The 11,253-nt window shown below is 36.5% G+C and overlaps 1 pseudogene; it reads left to right on the top strand.

Moving 5' to 3' along the window:
- Nucleotides 1-2,411: 2,411 nt before the first annotated feature.
- On the top strand, nt 2,412-3,200 carry LOC147886438 (uncharacterized; annotated as a pseudogene).
- The last annotated feature ends 8,053 nt before the right edge of the window (nt 3,201-11,253 follow it).

Genomic DNA, 11,253 nt, shown 5'->3' on the forward strand with positions numbered 1-11,253 from the left:
GCATTGGGGAGGAACACAATCATTTGGAATATAATGCAAAAGTTTGAAAAGTGCCATAGAAGCCACTTTTCCTTCTCTGAGGCTATTATATTGATTTGAAGGTTGGTTTCTAAATCCCAGTTCTCTACACTTGGGATTATGTAATCCTAGTTCTCTATAGTTGGGATACTAGAATCAACATGGTTATGTTAACATCAACATAAACAACTTTTACATCATGCAAAAGCTTCAAACTATTGTTTATTTCCCTCGTTTACACCCCTTTTTTTCTTGAAATTGGATTCTAGAATCCAAGTTCTCTATACCTAGGGGAAACATGTAGCAGGTGCTATGAAATCTTGCAAATCGTGTCAAAAAGAGAAGAAGAAGGGAAAGTGGTTATAGTCATGGATCTTCTGTTCCTTTCACCTCTCCAACATATTCATGAGTCTTAGTGGATCAAATTCCATTCTTCACTTCAAATTCAGTGACTCTGCATTCAACACACAAAAACCCCATTCAACAGACATAATTTTAGCACTTCCCTATGCTCAAGCTGTCCACCACCAACACTCTTTACAAAGAGGTGAGAATTCCCAACAAGAATCATGTTTAGTTTACAAATTCTATAAAAGCTAAAATTTCTTGGGTTTTTCTTGAGAAATGTTCTTTATTTAACATCTTTCTTGCTTTTTTTAACAAGTGGAAGCAATGATTTCTAGATGTTTAAAATGAGCAAAGTGCTCTGTTGGTCAAAATATTGTTATTATTATGTCCCAATTTCATAAACTTTATGTGAATTTGGAGAGATTTCGCAATGTTCTCTTCAATTTCTATTTTTGAGATGTTTTTTGGTAAATATTGCGCTTTCATATTTCTGTACCTTTTAGACTAGGATTCTGGAATCCTACCTCTTAGATTTGCGACTCATTGTTCTTTTACAACACTCTGGGTTTCATCTTTCATGCTACTTTCCACTTCACTAGTTGTTCTTTAAACTTCTTTTGATTAGTTTGGATTCTAGAATCCAATTTCTAACGTGCTTCGTGATGGGGCATGCTAATCTTACTTTTCTACAAGCACTTCTTCACTAATTTATCTTTCCTTCATTAAGTTTTCTTAATCGCAGTATTTGTTTTCCATCTAATGGCATCACAATCCCAGCTTCTCCACTCCAAGAAAAAGTCCAAAATGTCCAAAAATACATCACCTTCTGAGGTGGGAGGTGATGGAAGAGGAAGGTTCGGGTGTTCAAGCTCCTTGACTCGTTCTCGTTTGCAAGCAACACCCATGAGTCCAACATGTGCAGAGACAAGATCGCTCAACTCACCAAATGCTTCATCAAGGAGAGAGCTTCTTCCACCTGAACAATCTCTACAGCAAAGTGAAGTCATGCCAACAAGGGAGAGAGTGTCTTAAAAAAAGCCTCTTCTTATAGCAGAACAATTTCCACAACAAAGCCAGTCGACACCATCAAGAGTGAAAGGTCGTATAGGTAAGTGCTGTTCAAATGAGATGGAGGCTCCTATTCCAAAGGCTTCAAAACCTACTGGCAATGATGATTCTTTTGACGGAAAGACTAAAAAATCAAAGTATCGGCATGGTTGGACATGGACCATGGGAGTTCCTGGCCTTCATAGTACAGTAGTTGAGCGTGCTACTACCTTTTTACTCATGACTAAATATAAAGGTTTATCAAGTGATACTAATCAATTCCAATGGGCTGGCTGGACGCATCATAAATGTAATGGAGCGAAGACCAGAAAAGATGTTCTTTCGGGTTGAGCATGAACTAGGATCATCTGAAGTTGTTGTACTCCTTTTTCAAAAGGACTTTGAGCTACAAGAGATCAATCCCCAAAGCACACAATAATTTTTTGAAGATGCGATGCAAACAAGAGGTTTGGTAAGAAAATTTTCTCTTCATCTCCTAGTTATTATAACTGTAATTTGCATGTTCTTTTCCTAAGTTCTTGTTTTCTTATTGGATTTTAGAGTTTTGGTCAAGCATTTTCGGAGCACATGGAGAGTATTTTGGTTTAGATTTTGCAAGTACCTCTGATGAAGATGAAGAGATGCAAGAAGATGTGGACACCGAGACTAATGATTCGAGTGAAGAGGAGCCAGCTCAAGAACCTTCTATGCAAGACACAAGAACAAAACGTAGTAAAGGCAAAAAAAGGGAGAAACAACTCTTCAGTGAAGCTGAGATTGTGCCCTTAGGTCAAGGTGCACCCTTGTCACCTCCACAAGGTGAGAATTTAGATAATGCTACCTGCGAGATGTGTAAGAAGACAAAGATGGCCGATCCTTTACCTTGTGAGCTACCTGTCAATTGTATTGAACTACCTCCCATTGATCCCAAGACCAGAAAAAGGCCACTTCAACTACGGCGTATCAATGAAATGCATGTTTCCAACCTCAAGAGAAAAATGAAATCAAAACCTATAGCCATGGTGCCACCACTACTTGTTTTGGTGGTGGACAGGGATCAATGTCCTACAAAGAACTTATGGATAAAGTCTCAAGTAGACTCTTACAAGTATTATGTTCTAGGTGGAACCCACGGATTGCTTGCAAAAAAGAACATTGTCTAGAATATGACCACATTGACAGTTATAAGGCAGCAATTTGTTGGATTTATGTGGGTTTGACTGATGAGGAGTGTACAATATTATCCATGGATCACAATGTTGACTCAGATTATCACTTACAGATGACTTTCATTCAAAAAATTAGATTCTTTTCATAATGAATGGGTCAAGCAACAAAGTGAAGGCTGGATTGTTGATGATAAATTTTGAGTTGCGCTTTGTGAGATATGTGGTCTACAAGTACACAAGAATAATGCATGTGGTGCTGACCAAAAACCTAACGTCAAGCATTATGATAACTATTTTTAGTTGGCATTTCGTGATGGGGATGTCTGGAACCCACAAGAAGAGATTCTTGATTTATAGGAGCAAGGAAAGTTCGAAGGTCAAAAGATGTTGAAGGCTCCTTCTAGCTCTCGTGGGAAAGCCAAGGTAGATGAAGCCATAAAGCCTCTTCCTGAAGACATGAAGATAACACCTTGGAGATCTTTGCAAGGAATTCATGATACATCTCTAATAGTAAGAGTTCTAGCACGTGTGAAGGCTGGAAACATCTCCTTAGAGGAGATGGGAGCAGAGTTTGAAAGGTATATTTTCTTACTTTGCTCATTCACTCAAATATTATAATAATCATTTTCACTCAAGAACTTCACATGAATACTCTTTCAATTCTAAAATCCACTTCTAGTCTCATCAACATGGATTTTGCATTCTAGGTTCTAGCTTAAGGTCATATGTGAGATTCTAAGATTAGTATTTTCATTTTTAAGGCTTAACAATCTCAATTCTTGTCAAATGTTATGATTTACATTTTAAAATGTGAACTCTTTGATACCATTTTAAATTTCAAGTATCTTGGATCTTACTTAATATATATGAAATATAGAATCGAGACCCTCATGTTAAATTGAGGGAAATTCCTCAATCCTTTGAACAAATTTTGTATTGTTGTCGAACACAGAGGAAAAGAAGAGAGCAAGAACAAACAATTCAAAATGTTCCTGGTTTACACAAATATATTTCAGATGATGTGGATGAGCCTCCTTTGCTTTGGACAGTTCATGAAGGATGAGTAGAGGAGATGGACACATTTGTGATGGCTTGTCCTTATACTTTAGCAATCACTGATGCTCCATATGGTTTCAAAGCTCCAAACTCAATCAATGATGATGTGAAGTATAGAGTGAGCGCTTATAAAAGAGTCATTCAAACTTTCATAAAGTGACAACTTGTGAATCGTGGGCACTCATATTTTTTCATGCTCATGATCAAATTACAGCTGCTCAAAAAGCCTTTACAGATCTTAACATGGTGAATCAGATGATCATATGGTACTATTTCTACTTTTTCTCTTCTTTAGCACTTTCTTTTCTTTTGGTTACATTTTTGTGGCATTTTTGAATAGAATCTTACTTGCAGGACTAAACCCAACATCCATGGGTACAAACTTGATCGACTTTCTTGGGCATGTGAGTTTGCAACAATTGGTTTTCACTCTCCATCTAAGAGCTCAAGGGACATATAATTTGCCATGAAACCAACTCATACAAATGTGTTTGAGAGACATAGCATTTGCAAAAAGTTCAGGCATATGAGTGGTAAATTAATAGGCATAATTGATCCTTATCAAAAGCCTCAGCTTTTGATGATGGATTTAATTGACCTTCTTTCAATTAAGGGAGAATGGATAATGGACTTGTTTGCTGGAACAAGCACTAGAACAAGCACCACAACTGTCAGTGCTCTAAAGAGGGGGAGAAATGTTGTTGCTATTTAGTGTGACCTCTTACTGGTACAATTTATTAAACAAAGAGTGACGGCACTAGGAGAGTTGCCAGATGAGTACCAAGAAGTGGGAATGAAGACTACAAAGTCTGATCCAAGGTGTTTTTTATGCAACTGGAGAGCCTCAACCTCCCATTGGTGAACAAGCGTTTGGGGAGATTGTAGATCTACTTCATTATGAACTAGATGCTCGTAATGAGGAGGATGAATAGTAACCAATATTGTTGATGCTAATCTTAAGAAATAAGAGGGAGAGGAACACAAACAAGAAGAAGAAGATCCACTGATAGAATAGAATTTCTCGCCCTTTTGTCCATTACTCATGTTAATGAGTCTCATTAGGATAGAATTTCTGACTTTCTTGCCCATTACTCATGTTACTCAAAACCGTTTGTGTTATTCATGAGTCTCATTATCTACTTCACAAGATGTTGTCACTATCTTTTTATTGATGGTTTGTAATTATTTCATGGTGAAATGTGAGCAATATTTTGTTTTGATAGATCGTTTATTTTAGAAGAAAAAAACATGTCTTTGTGATTCTAATTTATGAATGCATTATACATTACATAGACATGCATGAATTATTAAAAGAATTATAGAATATTAGATCTAATCATTGAACTTCACTTTTCCAATTTTCTAATTTGACTTGAAAAGTAGATATTTTTGGGAAAGAGACCGTACATCCAGCCAATTGCTCTACTATTGGTTGAACATGCCAAAAATCCATGCTTCCTTTCATATCAAGAAAGTACTACCTTGTTTGTTTCAACACAACCTGAACATCAATTGGGAAGCTTGAAACCTTGACTCCACTATGTGCATTAATATGATCATTCGGTTATAGATCTAAAATATATGATCTCTTCCCATGTCTTCTACAAGAATTGTGCTTGCAAATTGCCTCCAGGAAAGTCTAGCACCTTTTCAATCATGCTTTCATTGATGTTTATCTTCTCACTTTGACATACAATGTATCCATCCTTCATGTTCTCTTCATTTATCAACTTGGTGTAGTTGGAGGGAGAATCCAAATTGGGTTTTCAAAGACTATATGAGGAGCTCTCATACATCACGATTTCAAGATAAGGGGAGAAATGATTGTGCGAGAAGCCCTTGCATGTCACAATTTCAATACTGGGGCAGGAAAGATTGTGTGAGATGCTCTTGGACTGTGCAGAGATGGAGGAGCATAATGATACACTTGGGAGGGGTTCCATTGTGAGAGGGGATAGAAGTTACAGAAAGAGTGCAATAGAGAAAGGTCGAGAGGTAACGGTGGAGGGAGTCCGAATTGATGAAGGAGCAATTAGACAAAACAATGAAAGAAGTAAAAAATTGTGAATGAAATTGAATAGTGGAGGCTTAATAGAGTGAAGGCCATTGTGCGGTAGCCAGTCATGAGATGTAGTTGAATAATTGGCAGCTCAAATTTTGATCGAGATTGCAAGCGATTTAATTAACAATCACTAGCATGGTGGCTCCTTCATGATTATTTGGGTGACACCATCAATGTGGGCAATCTTGCCCATCCATATGATGCATTGGCATGCATGCAATTTAATTATCACCAGTTAGTACCAACATGGTGGCCCCATGTTTATTTGGATGTCCTGATGTTAATTACCAGTCATTGTGGTGGCATGTGATTTGCATGCCAAGCTTGCATGCAATTTTTCGTGGGGCAAATCAATTCTCGATTATTTTTTAGTGCAATTAATTAAGAGTCACTACCTGTGGTGGCATGAGATTAAATAGTGGCTTAGGATTCTATAATTGGGTAGGATTGCAGGCCATTGATTACTTTTGGGACAAAAAAAGCAATCTAGTCCGGCATGCATGCGATTCAATTACCACTTAATTATGAGTCAACCAGCACGGCATCTCCTTGATGATTATTTGGACATCCAGATTATATTTAGTGTAATTAATTACCAGTTATAGCGGTGGCATGTGATTGTACGGGTTATTTTTGGTGCAAAACAATTCTCGATTATTTTTAGTGCAATCACCAGAGATGAAATAGTGGCTCATGATTCTATAATTGGATGGGCTTGCATGCCGGCAATTATTTTTGGGGCAAAACAAGCAATCTAGTCCCAGTCACCATGACACCCTAACCTTTAATTTTACTATTATAGGCCTTTTGATGAAGCTTTGCATGGCAAACTGCAAAATATAGCACTACTTGGGAAGCATGGGATCAATTGGTAGCTCAAATCTTAATTAATTGAATGCCAGAACTTGCAGGTTCCTCTCATATCAAGAAAGAAGTGAATGGTCTTCTTCAGCACATCTTGGAGGTCTGTTGGCAAGCTCAAAATCTTGACTCCACCATCTTTACTAATTTGAGCATTGGGGTATACATCTAGGATATCTTCTCTTTTCCACTGCTTCTCAAAAAAGTGTGCTTGCAAACTGCCTCCAGAAATTCCTAGAGCATTTTCAATCATGCTTTCATTGATGGTAATCTTTTGATCTTGACAGACTAGTTGCCCCTCCTTCACGTTCACCTCCTACACCATCTTGGTGAAGTTTTAGAGAGCATCCAAATTAGGCTTTTGAAGAGCTCATGATTATTTGGGCGGCCCCATTGGGCCTCCAGCCACGACGTTGGCTTGGATTTTGATTAATTTAAGGTGGCTTATTAAGATGGCTCATGATTATTTGGATCGCACCACCAAGCCTCCAGCTAGTCAGATTTTGACTCATTTAAGGTGGCTTATTAAGATGGCGCATGATTATTTGACCCTCAAGTCACTGTGGTGGCTCAATTTTTATTAATTTAAGGTGTCTCATTAATATTAAAGTGTATTTAATCATGGCTTAGAACATGGTTTTGCTACTTTGCTCTCATCCCTGCTTTGCTACTTTCCGTGCTCCCTACTGTAGGTCTCATCCAACCCCTTCTTATCTACCTTGATCCATGCTCCCTCCTCTAGCTCTCATTGACTCATCTGCTCCCCTGCTCATCGACCCCACTTCTCACCCACTCTTTTCATGATGCCAAGAACTATAGGAAATGCAACCAATATTCTTGTGGAATGTCTTCATAATCTTCATCGATTCCTCTCACATATCCATAACAACCACCTTGGATTTCATGCACACAGCTAGCCTCTTTATGGATCTGCTTTATGAATTCCCTAGAGATGCTGAAGAAGGGCTATGGATTTTCAAAGCAGTTTTTTCTCATGTTGTTTGAGGGGGGGGATTCTAAATCCTCCATTTGTGCATGATCTTTGGCCTCTCCACATCGTCTCCTCTATTGGCTCCCCAAAAATTTGGATGCATCAAGTTGGGTTGGCCTCTATGAATATGATAATTTATAGTGGTCTATTAGCAATCAGGAATACTGAGTTTTACAAATATCCTCTTTGCAACTTTTGCTCAATGAGGCTCATAACCACTTAACAATGGGTGAGTGGTTATCCTCGTTGGAATCTTTTGGGCTCTAAGGCGCTCAGCAATTGTTGAGTTTTTATTAATGTAATCTCTTTTGTTCAATTTTGGCTCCATAAGGCTCTCAGCAATTGCTGAGTTATTAGTTTTTATAAACTGTCTTTGGATATAGATGCAATCTCTTTTGTTCAATTTTTTCTCGATGATGTAATCTTTTAAGCTCTAAGGCTCTTAACAATTACTGAGTTTTAATAAATGTAATCTCTTTTATTCAATGTTTGCTCCATGAGGCTCAGCAATTGCTGAGTTGTTAGTTTTTATAAACTATTTTTGGATGTATATGTATCTCTTTTGTTCAAATTTTGAATCAATGAACTCTCAGCAATTGTTGAGTTGTTTATAAATTGTCTTTGGATGTAATCTCTTTATTCAACTTCTACTCTCAACAATGGTTGAGTTGTTATACTTGTCAGGTGTAATCTCTTTTAAGTTTCAACTTTAATATAAATAATGCTATTATCATAGTCATTTTGCTAGTAGCAGTCATTGCTGGCAGTGGTCATTGATGGTTATAGTCGTTGCGCAATTGGTGCACAAAGAAATACATTTTCCTTGGTTTTAGGATTAACTACAAGCAGCACTAAAATAGTTTCAAGAACCAACACGGTGGTTACAAGAAGAAAACACATTTTCATTTGTTTAGGATTAATTGCAACCCACACTAAAATAGAATTAGTGTGGTATTTACACAAGGAAACACATTTTCCTTCATCTAGGATTAACATTAAAACAAAGGAAAATGCATTTCCTTTGTTTAGGATAAACTTTTCAATTAGGAAAAATGTTTAGCTTTGTGCAACCATCACACTAAAATAGAACCAGCATGGTTGTTGCAAGAAAATACATTTTCCTTGTTTTAGGATTAACTGCAAATAGAACCAATGCCATGGTTGCACAAGAAAATACATTTTCCTTCATATATGCAACATAGAGACTTCGCAAAAGAGAGCAAAAATGCTTGTGTAGTGACATGTGTCGAGCTTTGCAGTGTACAAAACAACAAGATTTGACAGATTGCATCTCATTATTATGCTAGTAAGGAAATCATTATGCTAGAAAAAATTTTGACAAGAGCATGAGTCTGCTTGAAATTCAAAATACCACCCACCAGCGCATTGCATTATAGCCCCAAATTTGCCCCTAAAATAGTTCCACGATTGGCTACACCCAATTGTGCATTGACCCTAGAGTCCTTAGTTTGAGTAAGTTGCATGTGATATTAAGATTTGATGTGGTTCATATATCATTTTCATGGTTCGTACATGCATATTTTCTTGTTTTTGACCATGCATCATGCATAGGTGTTAAAAGATATGCATTGGTGGGCTTCTAAACATGTGTATGTGTTTGATGGGGTATGGTACTTTGTAGAAGGCTCAATGTGAGTAAAGTTTATATGATCACAAATATTGATGTGGTTTGGATATCATTTTCATGGTTGGGGATTTGTATTTCCTAGTTATTGACCATGCGTCATGATTCATGCATAAGGTTTTAAAATATGCATCGTTACGATAGGGATTTTGCCATATGTGTATGTGTTTCTTGGATATGATACTTTGTAAGGACCAAGTAATTTAAGTAATATTCATATGATTACAAATCTTTAAGTGGATCATATATCATTTGCATGGTTGAGATTATGTTTTCTTATGGTTGACCATGCATCATCCATGTGTTTAAAAATATGCATTGGTTGGCTTCGATCACATGACTATGTATCTAATGGGTATGATGCTTTTATAAGACTTAATGTAAGATTCACATTCTCACAAAATTTTATGTGGGTTGGGTATCTTTACTTAATATCAGCCATTGTCTAGTATTTCAATGTTGGCTAAATACTTGCTAAATATCAACAAAGGTACCGTTGAAAATTCCTTAATTTTTTATAGGTGGCTATTTTTTTCAAACTCCAATGATTTGGACCCAAAAATCTTCTATGTACGGGAAAAACATAGTAAGAAAGCGATAAAAAATGGGTCCTTGGGTAGTAGTGCTTGAAAGTTTCTCTCATAATTATGATGAAATGTGTATTGGGATGTCTAAATTGAAGAATAAGTAGTTTTATAGGTGGGTGATTCTCATGGGTGTAAATCCCATTCTATGCACATGAAAAGGGGAATAGTATGTAAGGACGTGTGTGAAAGAAGAAACAATTGTACAAAAATGTTTTTATATCAATATAGTGTTGTTAGGCATGGGATAGAGTGACATTTGAAAACCGATGGAAATGATAAACTGCATATTATAGAACTAAAAGATCAAGAAAATTGGGCTCTTTGCAAATTTTCCCAAATAAAGGTCACATAATCAAGATGATGCACACAAACAAACACACACATAGTCAAAATGATGCACACAGATACAAAATGTCTTGAGAATTATATTAAACTTTCTTCAATCAAATCCTAATGAAAGGATTTATAATATATGGATGCACCATTACACACAATGCAAGCATCTCATGTTCCCATTTCAAGTAAGCTTTCTCAAAGCTTTTTATGAGATGAATTTTGAATTGGCATTACAAATTCTTTTACCCTACAAGATAAACCTCGAAAAGGATTAACCATTGATTTACGATTATCCAAGGACACACAAGCAAGAAAGCATATTGAAAATTCCCCTATTGTTGCATTTTTACATTTTCTCATGTAATTGATTAACCTCCTCTTGCATGTATACATTTCCCAATCTTAAAATTTAGACTCTTCCATAAATTTACAATATAATTATACTAAGTTGCTTTTTCATAAATCCCCTCACGTATGTAAATAGCATATAAGTCCCCCTACTTAAAGAATACCCTTCTATGTACTAACATGCAATGTTACAATTTATGAGTGACTTCCTCAAGAAAATAATGCACTAACCAACATCAAATAGTCTTGAATCGATCTTTGTCAGTGTTGTATTATCAAATAGGCTCGATTAAAAATCAAATTGTAGCCCCTTGCTTTGTAACCACTAGTGAGAAAACAAGGGACACAGATTGATGCAAAGATCAAAGATTGGTGATGGCCACTCAATATTTGATGAATATTGAAGACTTTTAATAGCTTAATAGTGCTCTCTCTCTCTCTCTCTCTCTCTCTCTCTCTCTCTCTCTCTCAAAGGGAAAATTCTCTTGCAAACCTCTTAGAAAAGCCTCACATTATCCAACCTATATATAACTTGGCCCCTAGAGTCCAATTGGGAAAAACATTTGCTAAAAGGGGATATGATAGGCCAAAGAAGCTTCTAGTACATACAAGAAAGGTGGGAGTCAAAGTAGTAGGCTTGTCATGTGACATCTAGACTTTTTTATTAGAGTCATATAGATAAAGATGCGTGTGTGTGTGTGTGTGTGTGTGTGTTAAAAAAATAAAACCTTTTAACAACATGGCACATGAAGCTCAAATAAGAGTGGATAAAAAATTATTTATTA

This window comes from Dipteris shenzhenensis, chromosome 24 (genome assembly GCF_047967505.1).
Source record: "Dipteris shenzhenensis isolate YYH24624 ecotype China chromosome 24, Dip_SZ_1.0, whole genome shotgun sequence".
In the NCBI taxonomy this organism is placed as follows: Eukaryota; Viridiplantae; Streptophyta; class Polypodiopsida; order Gleicheniales; family Dipteridaceae; genus Dipteris; species Dipteris shenzhenensis.